The sequence below is a fragment of the Mixophyes fleayi genome, chromosome 2 (assembly GCF_038048845.1).
Source record: "Mixophyes fleayi isolate aMixFle1 chromosome 2, aMixFle1.hap1, whole genome shotgun sequence".
Taxonomy (NCBI): Eukaryota; Metazoa; Chordata; class Amphibia; order Anura; family Limnodynastidae; genus Mixophyes; species Mixophyes fleayi.
The window spans coordinates 270238052-270255844 of NC_134403.1; the positions used below are offsets into that span (position 1 = coordinate 270238052).

The 17793-nt window shown below is 37.1% G+C and overlaps 1 long non-coding RNA gene across 4 annotated transcripts; it reads right to left on the reverse strand.

The window, feature by feature from the left end:
- Nucleotides 1-3826: 3826 nt before the first annotated feature.
- Nucleotides 3827-15268, reverse strand: LOC142139000 (uncharacterized). Of its 4 annotated transcripts, none has more exons than XR_012688147.1 (5): nt 15099-15268; nt 12126-12248; nt 11882-11962; nt 7286-7455; nt 3827-4551 (listed from the first exon to the last, which is right to left on the reverse strand). It is a non-coding gene; the product is annotated as an uncharacterized LOC142139000 (long non-coding RNA). The 4 variants fall into 4 exon arrangements; XR_012688146.1 differs by lacking the exon at nt 15099-15268 and adding an exon at nt 14982-15086; XR_012688145.1 differs by lacking the exon at nt 15099-15268 and adding an exon at nt 14917-14988.
- Between the last annotated feature and the right edge of the window lie 2525 nt (nt 15269-17793).

Consider the following 17793-nt stretch of genomic DNA (forward strand, 5'->3'; position numbering starts at 1 on the left):
CGTCATATACACAAGTTGTCTCGGCCAGGGTCTGTGAAGTAGCAAACATGTCTTTTCTCAGCCACTGAAGTACTGCAGGAGGACGTCACAGGTGTGTAAGCGCAACATTTGTTAATGCATTTGGTTCAATCCAAATTTCTTTCTGAAGCTCATGATTCATGTGTAAGGGAGGAGGAAAGTGAGCCTTGTATAATACCGTTAAAGTGCTTTAAGCCTCCTTTATGAGCAATTTCACTGTGGGTGAAACAAATTCTTTTTAAATTTGATTTCAATATAAAGTGTGTTACATTATGAAGGTTTTTGATTATTTTTTATAGGTGTTCCATAATTTTTCAGTACTGTTATTTGATGCATCCTTCCAAAAGGAACAACTTGAAGCATTTTGGTGGTTGAGCTACTAAGGTTTAAAATTCTGTTGTTTTTTTTTCTAAAGTAGAACGCAGTGTGCACAACTCATGAGGTTTTAGTTACCTGAGGCTGGTAAACAAACATATTAGTTACAGGGACTCTTATGCACAACAAGCAGCAGCATAGAAGCGTTCATTACCTTATTCTTTTTCTTTTAAAAAAAACAAACCGGTAATTTCCCTTTCAATATTAATGCAGCTGGGAAAGCTGAAGCCCTTGTGCACAATGACACCTGGGCAGACTGCAACATGTGAAGATTCTGGCTGCGTGCGTAAAGTCTCCTAATCTTCTTACAGATTACTGATCTTAATATAAACCTTCATTCAGATGGGGAAAACTGGGTCACTGCAAAAGAGTGCTTGAAACATCGTTTGTTTAAGCAACATTATGTCTCCCACAAAAACAATATTATGCATTTTGTTGAAATGTCCTTTACAAACAAATTGTACATCTTATTAAGAATAAAAATGGCTGACAAAATGAAGGAACAGAAAAACAACAATTGTGTCTATCCTATAAAAACTGTGTCTATAAACTTGTGTCTCTCCTATATAAAACAAATGGATACTTCAGTGGATAATATTACAGGCAATAAAAGGCATGCCCTCTGAAAGGTGGTATTATGTGTTATCTCAGTGTTCACCTCGCACACCATGAATGGTATTCGCTCTATTCACCTGTCACGTGCACACTCTCACCGTTTTGAATCCCTACCATAAATCAGTGCGATACTCATCATTCATCAAGACTAAAGAAATTTGTAGAACCACAACACAAACAGCCCACAACTCACATTACCAATTGGACACAATCTGGACAGATTAGGTAAATCCTCACTCCATAACATGCTCATTTACTGGGAAGCCACATCCCTACTACAATACGACATGTCCCATCTGACCTCCAAAACAGTATGTGGCCCGATTCAATTCTTAGTGATGCCTCACAAGAGTTCCTCTGGAACGGTCATGAATGCTCTCAGCAGAGATACAACATTGCAGACTTTTCTTCACACCTCATGTGCAATAAAAAACCTGCAATGTTGGATTATTGTGGTAACTGGAAATGTATGCAGCCAGAAATTGTGTGATGTCAGGCAGCACATCGCTAAGAATTGAATTGGACCCATGACTGATAGGAAGCATCAGAACAAACTTGATGCCCCCATTACCACAACATAGCTAATTGCACGATCTAGCACAGGGTTATCAATTAGTCAAATAATTAACCTACTGTTGTGCAGTAGAGATAAAGATTTAATGCGGTAGGTTACAGTTTAAAAAGGCTTGTCAATTTGTCTAGAGTATACAAAACAGTTTATTAAAGTTTGCAACTTTAAATTAGTTATAGGACCTCATTCATCTTCAGATGTCCTTTTGTGTTCTGTATCTTGTGTGAAATAGCTCTGCTCATGCCCAGAAATGGAAATTACTTCAATAAACGCAATGTAGTATGTATGTAATTCATGTCTGAACGCAACTTACACTTATTACGGAGCACAACTTGAAGGGCAGAACGGGCAATGTACAGTAAGGGTGTGTCAACACAGATGCGGCAGATTCAAGTTCTGCCTCTCATTAGTACATGGTTTGTTTGTTTTTTTGCCCCAGCTACAGGGGACAGACTGAGAGTGATGACTGTCCCAGTATCGTCTTTGTATTAAAAACGACAAGTATGCGAGCTACTAGATAGCACAGAACATGTGTATGCAAGAAAGATAAACTATAAAAACATATCTTGAGAACCACTTGGATTTGAATACTGCTGCACGTACGTTTAAGTTCCGCGCTCATTTAAAAAGGCAACTTGTGTGCAGGTTGCGCTTAAATATGAATCAGGCCCATAGTGTTAAAACAGGTGGAAAAAATAAGAGACAAAATATTCTTTGCTTGAGTTTTTATCAACTATGCACAAGAATTACTCTCCATTAGAAAAGAAAGAGAAACTATAGGGTAAAACACCCCCCAAAAAATGAATGATCATAATACGCTGTTGTACTTCGATTCCTAGGCTTCATAATCAAATACAGATGAGATGGCTCTTGTTTCTTTTAGATATATGGCCCAGTTCAAAGATCCAAATTGTGAGGCTTGGCACCATGCACCTAGTGCTTGGTCACACTATGCCTCTAAGCAAAATATACTCCATGTATAGATCATAGATGTAACCTCAGAGCTGCAGAATTTATTGACTAAACAGCCTTATATTTCACAGCAGGAGATGCATTGTTCCTTGTATTAAGTAAATCATTATTTTTGAACAAAGAAAACAATCTTTTCTTAATAATGATAATACAAACTTATTTCATATATTTACATTTTTAGTTTAAATCATGCATTTTATTTTTGTAATAAATAAGAAAACGAATAGAAAGGAACGCTATTCGAGTTGTGAGGGGTTTGTGGCACTGTGTGACGTGTGGTTGGAGAAAGAAAGTTCAGGGATTTTGATTATACTAATTAGGACAATCCCTGGGGGTCAGTGTGGTCTGTGTAACCTCTGATTACAGTAATTAAGGAAGAGGTGTGAAAAGGAAGTAGATCATTCCCCCCTACTCTGAAACACAAGGATACTGGAGTCCTGCAAGTGGAGTGTTTTAATACTGGCCATTGAAATATCCTTCTATTTCAAAACAGGGGATGCATTATTCCGTATAATACATAAGGAGTTTTGAACTAAAAAAAAACATTTTAGTATTTTTATATGATGTTTTGGTATACTTGCTATTTAATTAAAAGTATGTAGTTATAAAATAAATAAATAATAGTAGAGAAAAACACCATCATACAGCTATAGTTTTGGAAAGATTCTGTGACAGGCTGCTACATGGGGGGGTGGGGCTGGAGGAAGGGGTGTTCCTGGGAGTAGTTTGGGCACCTTCTTTGGATGTAACAAACAAGAGATGCATTCCACATTTTGGCTCTCTGTAGCCAAAGCCTAACCGGGATTCCCCTATTTGCACACACGCTGTAGCCATCAGGCACAGTTATTAACTCCCTGATTAGGGCAATTGCTTTACTAGTAACGCAAGGTCGCCAACCTGGTTTACTAGTCGGGGAAATTCAACATCTCCAAAACAATAGAAGTCTTTGTAACAGCACACCAGCACTACACCATACTCATAATGAAATCAAAATGTTACCCTCGCACTCTCTTTGTATTTTACTACTAGGTCCAGAGTAAACAGAAAAAATTTGCACAATTAGCAACTCGTGATATAGGTAAATAATTACCTTATATAGTAAAGCCAATTTGGAGCATTAATATATATATTAAACCCTGTGTATTACAGAGCTAATAAATATACTTGAAATAACTGAAGAGTTTGTGAAACTGAATCCTTGAAGCATGTAGCCTTTCTATCCTTTAGAGAAGGCTGATTTTTGCCAACACCCTCCTTAAGGGACAGTATTCTAGGGCAATTAATATGATCTTTAATCAGATAAAGCATTGTTATGTAGAAAACAGCACAATATGACATATGAATGCATTGGGAAAGAATACAGAGTCATATTTACACTGATCACTTACATTGTTTATGTGACCACATATTGTCTGAACATTTGCAGCGCATACAACGCATCAAATCTTGGGTGTTCCATATAATAGTTCAGCATTTAAATATAAAAACTGAATGTGAAAATGAATACACAATTAAAAAGCACTTGCTGCCTCCTGCCCTCCATACTCCACATCTGCATATCACTCCTGTGTGGTCATTGTAATGGTTTCACCTGCACAAAAGGAGGTTTGAAATTGGTGCTGGGTAGGCCCATCAAAAGAGAATTATGTCAACATTTTAATCGCCAACACCCAAATTACAAATGAAGTAGGAAATTCTGAGTGAGGGTTAACCTCAAATTAATAAAATTATTCTGCTGAATAATTATCCCCTAAACAGCAACTCCCTGAGTCAATACAGAAAACACAGTCCACCCAAGACAATCTAATAGAAAACTTGTTAGCGTTAGTAACTATACAGGTAAACAATAGTAACACTAAAATAAAAAAAAATCCACAGTCTGTAAAAAACATTTTATAGTCGCTCGTTACATATGTGCCTCTATGCAAGCCACTTGTTCTTCTTCATGCCTGACTGCCCTTGCCTCCAGCAGTTTTCATGTTTCTTTCCTTCAGACACAACTGAAAAAATAATAAAAGGAGGTGACCACAGGACAAAGCAGGTGGGCAAGTAACCAAACAAAAAGATCAGTACATCTGATAATGAGTTATATTCTTGTGTACCTGCATGTGCGTGGACCACCTAGTTTAACTTCTTGAAGTGTGTAAATAAGCAGTTTCCAAAAGCAATCAAATTTATTATGCTAAACTAATCTCCCATCTAGGATTACAACATATGCATTTATAGGTACAGCACACATAAAGTGACATTTATTTCTGAACAACCTGAAGTCCATTCGTTTTCCTGTTCTGAAGAGCAAGGGTCATTATTGAAAAACACAGTGGATCCATTCAAGACTGAACTGAATGGAAAATTAATAATTATGCAAGAAAAGAAACCATGGTACCATCATTAATTTAACCAAAAGAATAAATTATTATAGAGTACCGTTTGTGACAAGCCTATGCTTGATAAAGTAATAAAAATGCTAAATTAACTGTAAATTGGATGCAATTCAGTTTTTAATAATGACCCTCACGATCACGTTGGTTGATTGGCAGCTGGATACAACAAAACAATGAGAATGCTTGCACAGCTGAAGGTGTATATGCAGAAATGTGTGAGCTTTTTCCCAGAAATAAGATTTACCCTCAATCTAATTTTAAGTTCGTAAAATAAGATAGCCTGGGTTGGTTTTAGTCAGTCTCAAGCAAATCTTGTAATCTTTTTTGACATAATACAATAAGTTATCTAAACAATGTCTACAATAGAGAACAGAGATATATATATATCTCTCTCTTTATATATATTTATTTCCCACAACTAATAGATTGTTTAACTAAGTAATCACAAAGAAAGAAAACTTAATTCAAAACTCCAGATAAGAGGCAGCTCATACAGCTGAAAGTGACAGATGATATTTTATGCTAATTTACACTCAGCTCTCTGAAAATGGATGGTACAAAAGGATTTATTACAGAAATGTATTGTCCACCCCCCGAGTGTGGCATATACAGATGCAGCAGCTTAATTTTGTGCCACGATCCGGAGTACAGTGAATGTGTCCGGTCAAGCTGCATTACTTCCACCAATTGACATACTGGTGCACATGAGCGAGACATGGCTTGATGTAGAATGTAAACACTCATGGACAGGGACCTCTCTCGCTATAAAGTCATGTCAGTCTAATGTCTTCCTCAAATGTCCTTGTACTGCCTTTTGCTACATTCAATGCGAGATCCTACAGTTTGTTTGTTTTTTAATCACACTCATTTATGCTACTTAGGTGTATGGTTTTCATGTATTTGTGATTTTGCTCACTGTATTAGTTATGCCTTATCTGCATTTGTAGGGTTGTCCGGCAATATGGATCTGTGGCTACCCATAAATAAGTAAATACAGTAATATTATTAATACTACAATATATAATAATAATGTAGGCAAAGCGGTCTGTGCTCTATGTAACATGGACTCAGATTATCCTTTGTAAAGATAACGGATATATGCAGAAGGCCCCAATTACAGGAATGTGGTTTTCAAGATAACTGCATTAACATAAAATCCTAGTAGTCAATGGGGCTCATTCTGCGTTGATCCTTATTGATCAATGCAAAAAAAAGAAAAAAAAAAAAAAAAAAAAAAAAAAAAAAAAAACCAAAAAAAAAAAAAATGTATGCCACAGTTTTTATGCCGATTAAAAACGTCAAGAACATAATTGGCTGTTCAATAAAAACACCTTAGATATGTTTGACAAGGAGAGGGAAAACAGGTAACTTTCTGTATTGAGGTGGAGGTCACCAGCTTAAAAATGCACTAGAGGTGCATTACAAATGTATTACTAATGCATCTCATTCTGTGAAGGCATGCAAAGCCACTTACAAAAAAAGTGTGTATTTAAAACACATTGATCAAGCAGTTAGCAGCCAAGATGTGTGCTGGAACATTCACTACAGCAAAGTTAAGTTAGCTTATATTGTAGTTCCAAATCAGTGACGACTGACTAGAGATGGATTTTCTAGAAATACGGGCAATGTTTAAATAAGCAAACATAGCTGTTCTGATATTCAAAGCAGAACAGTAGGGTATCAAGATAGATCGATGTATTCTAATATATTCATAGTATATCCACAAATGCAGGCCAAGAAAATCCATGGTATAAATTATTCGTTCATGTATATTTAATGCAACAATCCTTGAAATGCAAGTTTAGCATAAACTTCTCCAACTTACTACTCAGTCACAATTACCAGTTATAATTTGACTAAACAAAAAAAATTATATATAGTGTTTAATTAATTTTATACGCACAATAGACATATTGGTGGGTTCATATTGCAAAGACATTCATGACAAAACCCATAAATATTCTGACAGATTAACAATTTGAGTTCCGGTTGGCAAAATTTGACTATGAAATCCATTGAATTTGATGGAGGATTTGTAGCTCTAGAAAGATATTTTCATTTTACATGAATTGGCTTTAAAAGCCATCAATTTTAGTAAACATAAGCCTCGTTTAGGAATACAGCATATAATGCAAGCCTATTTAGGTTCCATGTAAGTAGTGAAGTAATTAAGTTATTAGGGCCAATTGCTACAATGCTATATACTAACCACATAAAAGCCTTTAAATATAGAAGAGGAATGGGTTAACAGTGAGATTAACAGAAACAGGTTTATAACAGAATCAAAGATCCACACTGACTGTACACACAATGACCTTCCCAACATCTTACCTCCACCGTATCATCTTACCTTTCTTGCAACCACTAAAGATGGCCGTAGCAGTACTCGAGCCTCAGGATGCAGTCTACAGGAAGTTGCGATATCTCAACTTCCTGTTTCTTACTATAGAGGTTACATCCTTGGTTTTTTGGAGCTGGTGCGACCATGAATGGAGCACGAGGGAAGGTCTTCAACTGACCCTACACTTAGGGAAGAGGTAAGTGAACCATTGTTAGTGTACAATCTGCACATTCTGATGTCAGAACGTGCCGATTATACAAATATTATTTAAACAACTGTCATTGAATTAGGACTGTTAACATGTAATATGAAAAAACCTGTGTCAAAAAACACTGGTGGAGAGAATAGAAGTTAAAAATAAATGCAGAGACTTATTGTGTGTGTGTGTGTGTGTGTGTAACCTAGGGAAAGCTGACATTTTTATACGTAATACATGAATGTAACATGTAATTTTGCTTCTTAAAATGATCTTCCATAGCAGTTTTAAAAACTGAAATGAACAAGTCATGCAGTATTGAACAGTAGAACGTTAATCCTACAACTAGAAAAACGGTCTAACTGCAATGTACCATTCGCAACACAAACACTATTTTTCAGAAAATCAGCTTAAAAATCGGGACCTCCCTCTCTGTCTTGTCTTTTACTTTAAAACTTCTTAGCCATAAATGAAATAAAGGTGCTGGCGTAGCCTATATTTTATACCTTCCTAGAAGAATGCTAGCTTCATGTAGCCCTGTAAAAAATTAGAATCTACACAGATGCAACACAGTAAAATCTGATTAATTATATGTTGTATGTTCAAATATACGTTTAATGTGTAGTTGTGTGTCAGTGATAGGTACACTCTCCAAGCAGCAATAATACTTAAAGCCCAATGATAAATATGGCGCAGAAATGACAGAAAAGAGTATGTTGGTTATAATGCTGTGTGGGAATCTATCCATCTGATAAAAATGTTTGTTAACTAGAAGACTGTAAGCCAATCATATAGAACTCAAGCTTGTGCCCTACGCCACGTCAATCTCTAGATTAATACAAGACAGGAAACCAGTTAAGAGGACCTATTTGGTGCTGTATGAAAACAGACACTGCTTAAGACTACACTGTTCTTTTAAAACTGCAGGTACAAAAGATTGTCTTTTTCTTTTGAAAGTATTTTAGAAGTTGATTCATTCCATATTTCTGTAATAGTCTGACCCACAGCCTAGATCAATAAAATTTTGTTAGTGCAATGATTGCTACAGCAGACATTTTTACCACTTTTGCTTAATTACTTATTACCCTTTTAAAACAGACACAAGAATCAAATAATTGTAGCAAAATTTCTTTTGATCCCAGTATGTACATCAATATGCTGACTGGGTTTACCAAGATGATGTCTCTTAAAAGTGGGCAATAAAACTATAGGGGCAGATTTACTAAATAGCAAAAGTGGAGGTGTTGCCCATAGCAACCAATTAGATTCTAGCTTTCATTTTCTAGAATGTACTAGATTAATGACAGCTGGAATCTGATTGGTTGCTATGGGCAGCACCTTCACGATTCCTTTTAGAACCTTTAGTAAATCTACGCCTAAAACTGAGGAATGGCGGTCACTCAATATCACCCACATATTACTGCAATGGTATGTATGCCTTTTACATGGAGTTTTGATAGAAATGTTGTAATTTTTTAGTTTAATTTAAGGCCTGGTCAACGATGCAGATTCTATTAAATGAAAACACAGCAAGAAGGGTGGTGTTCTTATATGAGACGTACAGTTATGTTCCTAGCAATTAGCAAATAAAATAAAAAACAGCAGTCACATTGTAGAGTAAATCCTGCTTTTTGAGCCTTTTTAGCAAATTATTACTGAAACAGAAATAGCACCTTCACACCAGAAAACATGTTGCCATTGGCATCCACAGATTTCAGTGTCAAGTGCAACAGCAAATGTAAAATAAAATGCTTTGAAAAATTATTGCAAGTCACAAAAACAAAGCAGAGGAGTCTTTCACATTAAACACAAGTACGGCCGCACAGCCCACCCTGTTGCTCAGCAAGCAAATTTAATGACTCCTATTGAGCATCATTAGATAGATTTTTAGCTATCCAACACCCAAAGGAAACCATCCACTTTATGGGCATTTTTTTGTTTGTCAAACTTTTAAAGCCGTAGGAGATGGTGTACTACATAGTGCAAGTAAGCACACAGGATGTACAATTGCCAAGCTTAAGAAGAAACTCTACAGACAGCATGCACAAGCCCAATGATACCCATCCTCTGTTTGTTTGGTGAACACACATTGAAAGCAATAAAACACACCACACACAAGCAAAAAATTGTGTTGTCAATATTGATGGAAGCAAACTGCGTGCACGCACACAACCCTGGACAACTCAATCCATTCACAGATCTGCAATATACAAAGTGTAATATGCTCACTTTCAAATGAGAGCAATTCAGCATTAGCTGCCTCCCGGGAATGGGAATGTGTCCCAAGTAGGATGGGGACACTTCTAGATGATCGTTTTAGTGGGCATGTTTAGTTAGGTTGGACAGAAGTGGACAACACTTTTAAATGTCATCACAGTTGACAAATGATGGTTTGAATCATGACATCTAATCTATTCTTGGCATAAAAAGTCTTCTAGATTGAAATGTTGAATGGCTAGACACTAAGGGCTAGATTTACTAAGCTGCGGGTTTGAAAAAGTGGAGATGTTGCCTATAGCAACCAATCAGATTCTAGCTTTCATTTTTTTAGTATCTTCTACAAAATGATAGCTAGAATCTGATTCGTTGCTATAGGCAACATCCCCACTTTTTCAAACCCTGCAGATTAGTAAATCTAGCCCTAAGATTTTTTTTTTTAAAAAAAAAAAAAAGTTACAGTTATACGACTGTCTTAACAAAATATTTTACCGTGAACAATAATCACTAAAAGCTTGAAATAGAAATTCAAGCAAGTGCAGGATACAAGACATACACAATACATCTGACCTTATCCAAAAGGCTGAGAAGTAGATTATAAATTAGGGCAAGAAATGAGAGACAGCAGTCATATTGTGGCATGGAGTGTAATAAATTCATAATAAGAAGCTTATAAATTCAAATTACAGAGATCTCAGTGCATTTGCTGGCGCTACATAAATATATGATAGTTTTTCCTCTCATAGTAAAGGGGAGCACTCTATCTCTTACTCTGCAACACTTCTGGATCCATGTGATTGAATCACACAATTTAATATGCTTAAAGGATCTAGCATTTTATTTCCATTTCCACTCCAGGCGGGGCAAATTTGTTCTACAGACTTGATCAAGACATGGCTGACAGCTTCACTTTCAGTATGGAAGTAGAAAAAGATCATCTGCCTAAAGAAAATAGTCTGATGAGTTGTGTAGTAGAAACTGATCACAGTATATATGGACTTCATTAACCTGTCGTATAGATTCCAAAGACTGCAAGCGGATTATTTGTACCATCTAAGAGAGATCAGGGAATGCAGAGGAAGAAAAATATTCTGAAAACGTAGTCTGCAAAGAGTTTAATTGTAATTTAATGCAAAACGTTTCCTAGTACAACAACTGGCAATGGATTTACCCCATATTAAAGCTTAGGCGTAAACCCAACATGGCGACTGAGCCCTGTGTCTGGTGCTGCATAGCTCACACCTGATCCTGCTGGTCTTTTACTGTAACTATTTCCTAGCCAACTTATATGCCATTGTGGGAGAGATTGCGTTACCTAACTTCATTGTCTGTAACCCTAACAATCACCATTTGCATGTACATGCATGCCTCTTCTTATGATCGGCCCTTTGAGTCCCTGTGTCTATACAAATTACACGTAACAACTAAGTCAAAATGAGTCAGGTTGAAAAACAGACTGCCATTTATCCTCTTCAGAAGACTGGTTAACAGAGCAGGCAACAGTGACAATACTAATAGTTATATGCAATGCTTCAGAGGACAAAAACGAAAACATAAAAGTAGGATTACAGGTTAAACTAATATTCCAAAAAAGCATAAGGTGTTAATGTTTAGTATCAAACTCTGCTGCTGGTAGATATAAAAGGCTCTGCGCAATACCATAAAAATATTACCCATAGTCCAACAGTGCAGCTCCACCCCTCCCACATTAGAATTTTATGTTGCACACAGTTCTTTTGTTACAGAAATGACGATAACGGGATTTCTTGCTACCCTTGATTATCCAAGAAGCACATACATCTTAGCAAAGCGAAATAGGAATATATTTCCTAGAATAAAAGAACCTGTGACTTGACTCCACAGAGGAAGGGGATTGGGAGCAGGCTCTTTTGCTTTCCAGGAACATCGTTCGGGCATAAAACGTTGACAGGCTCTATTATAAGCACAGATCAGCTACTGAACGTGAGGCTCAACAGCTGTCAATGCAGAATCTTCGTATAGAAACCAACATGGTTTCTCTTACCACATATGCAGTGTTTTCCATGCTGATCGCTACAATATTAACGCAGCTAAGTTTGCAGTTTTTAGTATAACGGTAAAGTGAAAATACCAGAAGACTATGTAAAAATGCTACAACATGGAGTTTGTGATGCTTTACTCTTTACACTTAAAACCTTTAACCATTTACTTGCCTGTGATAAAAGCTGGAGAGATTGTTCTCCTCTCTTCAATGTCGCAGTATGTTTAAGGGCAGCCTCAGCTCACATCAGCTTCTATAGTGAAAGAAATAATCGTTTATTGGGTTTCCTTCTGTAATATTGCAGAACATCAATACTTTTCAGTCCAGGATTCTATAATGGAGCTGCTTCAAAGTCACACACTGGAGGATTTAGACAGCAGATTTAAAGAACGATGAAACCTGCAGCATCTTCCTACCTCTTTTCACTGTGTATCCACCACTCCCTCCGTGTGTGACAAGGAAATGCTGCAGAGGATTCTAAGACGGAGATTGGCTCTCACAGAAACACCTCTGTGATTTTATTGGCTGGCCCCATTCTCCTGTTCAAAACAAACCACAAAATTAAAGATCATTGAACATGATTAAGACAGACAAGGTGAAAATCTGAGCTTAATATTTTAACGTTTCCCCACTGGTCATACTAATAAAACACTGACAGAGAGAAAATCAGTTAATTTAAGGAAATAGTCTACCATGTAGCAACAGAAATAGAAAAGAAAAAATAAATAAATAGTCCTTCTCCTTCTAAGCTTACTATCCCCAAAATGTCTTATGGATACTAAGTATAGAAAGCGTTAGGGGTGATTTGCTGAAGCTCTAACTTTCTTCAGCTCAGCAAATCTATTACCTCCATCCTGTCTGGTTTGAAACAAAATAGCAATACACCTGATTGGGCAGGTGATCGGAGAACTCATATCTGCTGATCTAGCAAAAAATGAAAGACTTTATTATATAAACCCCTTAATCATGTTTGATCTTTGCTATAGTTTTGTGGCAAATCAAATATAACTCTGATTGCATCCTGCACACACCATTTTTAAGAGATATTTTTTGAACCATATTTAACCTATCATCAGTTTGCTGCTGTATGATGAGAGGAATGTTTGTTGTCCTTCAGTAACAGTTTATTAACCTAATTCTATAGTTGTTACAGTCAAGGGGCTAGATTTACTAAGCTGCGGGTTTGAAAAAGTGGGGATGTTGCCTATAGCAACCAATCAGATTCTAGCTATTATTTTGTAGAAGGTACTAAATAAATGAAAGCTAGAATCTGATTGGTTGCTATAGGCAACATCCCCAATTTTTCAAACCCGCAGCTTAGTAAATCTAGCCCAAGGACTCTAATCTTACCTTATGGCATACCTCACAACTTTTAGAGTTGGGGAATCAGTATGAAAAGTGGGCATGGCCATACATCACCGGACATGGCCACATCCCACAGAGACGTGCCCAGTGCTTCAGAACGATGAGCCATCCCCGTTCCCTTTAAAACACCCCTTCAATGCCACACACTTGTACTCATTCATTGCTGCAATGCTATGCAGATATGCAGTAATTGGTGCATACCTCCCAACCTTCCCAATGTGGGACAAAGCTGTCCCACCTAAATCATTAAACTTCTGTAGTTCTTTCACCAACTCCTCTGATTAACAGATAACCCCAATGCTGATGTATACTCATTTTATAAAAGTATCTGGACATTATTGGATACAGGCAGCAGCATACATAGCTGTGATCTCTCTAAACAAGCTGAGATTATTTACATATGAAGCTTTTAATAGCTGCTTTACACAAAATCAAATAAATCTGTCAAAACTTACTAAATGCACTCTAACACGTTTAAAAAACAAAAAAAACAGCCAAAAGTGAATGGACCTGTACACACAGACGCTTTCTGACTAGCATTCACTTTGTGTCAATTTCAACATTGCCTGTAACATACACAACCATTACCACTCTGAAAAATATAATGGCGATCTAAGCAACGCTTACTTGGCATCCATTTACTATAGTGCAGCGCAGCTTTGAAACACATTACGGAACACATCTCAAGGCTCCACTGATGCAAGGTCAAATACCTATGCATGCTACCACAAAGAGCACTAAAGCATGTTATATTATACAGCCTGAAAGTCATTATACATCAAAACTCTGCATTTAAGATGTATTTTTCACATAAGTGCAAGTAAACAAGTGTGAAAATAAAAACAACTGTACCAAGTGGGACAGCACATATTTGGGTTTTTACATATGTACAACTTTTGCCACACTATACGGGGGGGAGAAGCGCAGCATTAGACCTATTACCATTAATACTGTAATTTTAACCCTGGTTTCTGCTAACGGCTCCCTGAGCTGCGAGCAAAAACCAACATTAAAGATTAACGTATTAATGGTAATAGTGCGCACTATTAGCGCAATATCTGCAATAGTGCACAGGCCGCTTTACTTTTGGCAGTAACGCAGCCAACTGAATTCCCCCCATAGTGCGCTGTTTTGAATGTTTGTTGTGCTGTTTGAGTACGTCTGAAACACATTAATGCAGTTGAAAATTTACATTTACCTCAAAGGGAGCACACTGCAAAAGCAGTCTAATCAAGAAACTATTCCATGTGTTTCTACATGCAGTTGGCTTGGACAAAATGCCAAGTTCCCGTTTTGTCAGAGGCATGTTTAAAAAATACTGCAAACTGTACATATCTATAAACTCATGCATAAAGAAAAAAAAACAACACAATTTTCTTGTCTTTTTACTTCATTTAAAAATATGATGTAAACACAGGTGTGCGCATAGCCTAGGGAGCCACATACACACACACATAGGTAATAGATATGTTTATCCATATTAATCTTAGGCAACCTGTGGATACCTAGCTGCTGTGGGACACAGAAAAGGCAAGCATAGAATTTTCACAGGGGTATTGCTGTTTTACCTCTCAACAAGCTATTCATATTACCTGTGTTGTACATACAGTAAACATAGCAAATATTAACATAATCATATCAACATAAATCATCTAGTAGATGTCTATAAATCACACTGACTTGCAGCTACAAAGCAACTTTTCATGTTTTAAACAGTACTTAGGGTAATAAGGGGGATTCCAAACACCTGTAACTCCCCCTGCCTTTCCTATAGGTGCCAGGATACCCTATACCTATTTGTTCCACAACTAGAGTGACAGGATGGCAATCTCTATACATTACATTTATATGAGAGGGAAGGGCTGCAACCACATTCCAGCTCAAACCTGTCACCTCCTCACTACTACCTCTGATGTCATCGCCTTATCTTGCACACGGCCAGCTCGCTGCCCAGCTTGTCACTCATCCTCTCCTACTATTGGCTTCTACAACCATCATTCACCTTTCCCCACTCGTCCCAGTACCTTATGTCTCCAAGTTTACTGGACTGTTTGAACATCAATCGTGCGTTTAACACCCGCCCTGTCATCCATTGTGCTAGTAAATTGGTTCACTCTATTGTCAATCATAAATTCTACCAATCTTTCCTTTTCTTATTGGTCTAGTCGGTTGTCAGTCACAGCGTAGCCGCACATGCCCGCCGGCTGATACTCACGTGGCTCGGTGACGCATGTTTACAAACATTACAACAGCGATCACGTGGCTTTACACGTGGAACAAAGTGGGCTGCACGTGAGACATGACTAGGTCACTGAGCTACATAGAGGGAGATTTGATAACGCCAATGGCAGCACTGTGACTCATTTCAGATATTTCAGCCAGTGCTACAAAAACAAGTGAAGTCAGAAGCTGATGATTCATCAATGAGTAATGTATAATGTGATATCAAAGGAGAATGCATCCAAGCTCACTATGATTTATGTATGGTTTTCTTTTCATTATTTACACTTACAATTGCTGGATAGTGTAATGTGATTTTAGTGTTCCAGGACAATTGCCAGTAAAGTGAAGTTTTCTTTTCTGGCTTCTTCATCCAATACATCACTTTGCTGAATTTGTCTGCATTTTTATTATGTGATCAATGGTAGCTTGACATGCTCATTGCAAAAAAAAAAGTCCAGTTTAAAGTTCTAATTTATATAACTTGGATGGTCTCTTTTTTTTCCATTATTATTGGTTTTTCTCTTTTTTCCATAACAAAATAGCCCAAAATAATGGGCTATAACAGTAAAACTGAACCCACTCAGTGGTACTAGCAGTGTCATAAGATTATACATACATAGTCAAAATGCATCATATATCAGAAAATAAAGGCAATCCGTAAGATCTGCTTAAATACAGCATACAATGAGGCATCAAAATAGAGATGATAACAATAATACTAATAATAATAGCGGCTGCCTCGGATGTAATGTTCCTAGGAAAGTTCCACTTCCCTCAATCCCTCTGTAACGTAAGGGGACGTTCTCCATCTATACCAAATCTTTTCATATTTATCAACTGGATTCCTGCTAGTGTACATGAATCGCTCATGACCTACTGTGACATTAACAAGATCAATCTAGTCTTTCAAGGCCAGACCCTCTGGAGCCAGCCACTTCCTTGCAATGACCACCTATACCAACATAAGTAAAGTAGTAATGAGCAATCTAATGAGCCTATGGATGTTCTTTTTCAGGCCCAGACCAAATATACACAATCTTGGCGTGATGACAGACACTCCCAACCGAATTATACAAACACCCACCTCCCTCCAGGGGGAGGAAACCAATGGGCATTTCCAAAGTATGTGCCAGAAGTCCCTCCTCTCTCTCCCACATTTAGGACACAAAACCAACAGACCCTCATTAAATTTAGAGGGCTGAAGGGGTGTAAAAAACACTCTATGTAAAAGGAAAACCTGGACCTGACAAAATTCAACAGAAGCAATGACCCGACCCGGACTATTCAAAATAATACCCCAAGTCTTGTCATCAATTTCCCCAAGATCAGTTTTCCACAAGTGTGGCAATCTCAGCAAGATGGTCTCTTTTTTTTTTTAACCATGTATTTGACATAGTGCACATACACTTTAAATATTCTCTATGTGGTCCCCATTTCACATAAAATCTCTCCACACTCTCTATATCTGGGAAGATTGATCTCCTATCAAAATAAAAGACATTTAGTAGTTCTGATTTCACATCTTTAAGTAAAGGAGGGGAAGTAGATATTCATTGTCTCAGAATAATTTTCTTTGCTATTGTCACTATGACTATCAGCACTGATATTATGTTAACTAGGGAGGTCTGACGACCAAACCTGAGCTTTTTGGTCTTTTTGCAAAGAGATATTAAAACTATTATATAGAATTACCATCTCTTTATCCTACCATATGTTTACGTTGGTTCTGTGTTGAGTATTGTTTGATTTTAAGTGCACTTCTTGTAAGTTAGCTGATATAAGGACTTTTATTATTCTCTCAAAATGGTCCAAAAGGGGGCCGGTGTCTTGTAAGTAAGGTACATCCCTTCGCCATGTGGTTAATGTTTTTTTGACCAAGTAAGTTCTAGGTCAGTTGATATCAAATCATCACAAATCGAATTGTGAATTTATTTTTAACAAGAAAGTGTAGTAGTGACTCAAATGCGTCAGGTGTCGGCAAATACATTTTAGTTTGAGTAATGGACATTGTATAATGTCGGGCTTGTAGATATATCTAAAATTGTTTGTGAGGGTTTTTTTTTCCCTGAGTTTTTGAAAGGTATAAAGCCTGCCTCCTGGGTCAAAGATATCCTTTATTGCAGCTATCCCTTTATTCATCCACACAAGAAAGGTGGTGTTATCTAGACTAGGTGTACAATCAGGGTTTCCCCACAATGTCACATACTTAGTATGTATTAAAGTAATTTTATAGTTTTCCAATAAGCATTGTCTAAGCGATTTCTTGTGTTTCCAAAGCACAAACAATTTATTTAGCAGAAGCAAAAGTTTTAGCAGTTCAATACAAAATTATAATATGATACAGCCGACACCAAATACATACATACCGCTGCGCTCCGCTGGTACCAGCTACAGTACTTCAGTCCTGAAGACTGTGGTCAGAGATGACTGAAGCTGGTCCCAGCAAAGCTGTATTATATACACTCAGTGTTACAGAGAAAACAATACAGATGATGT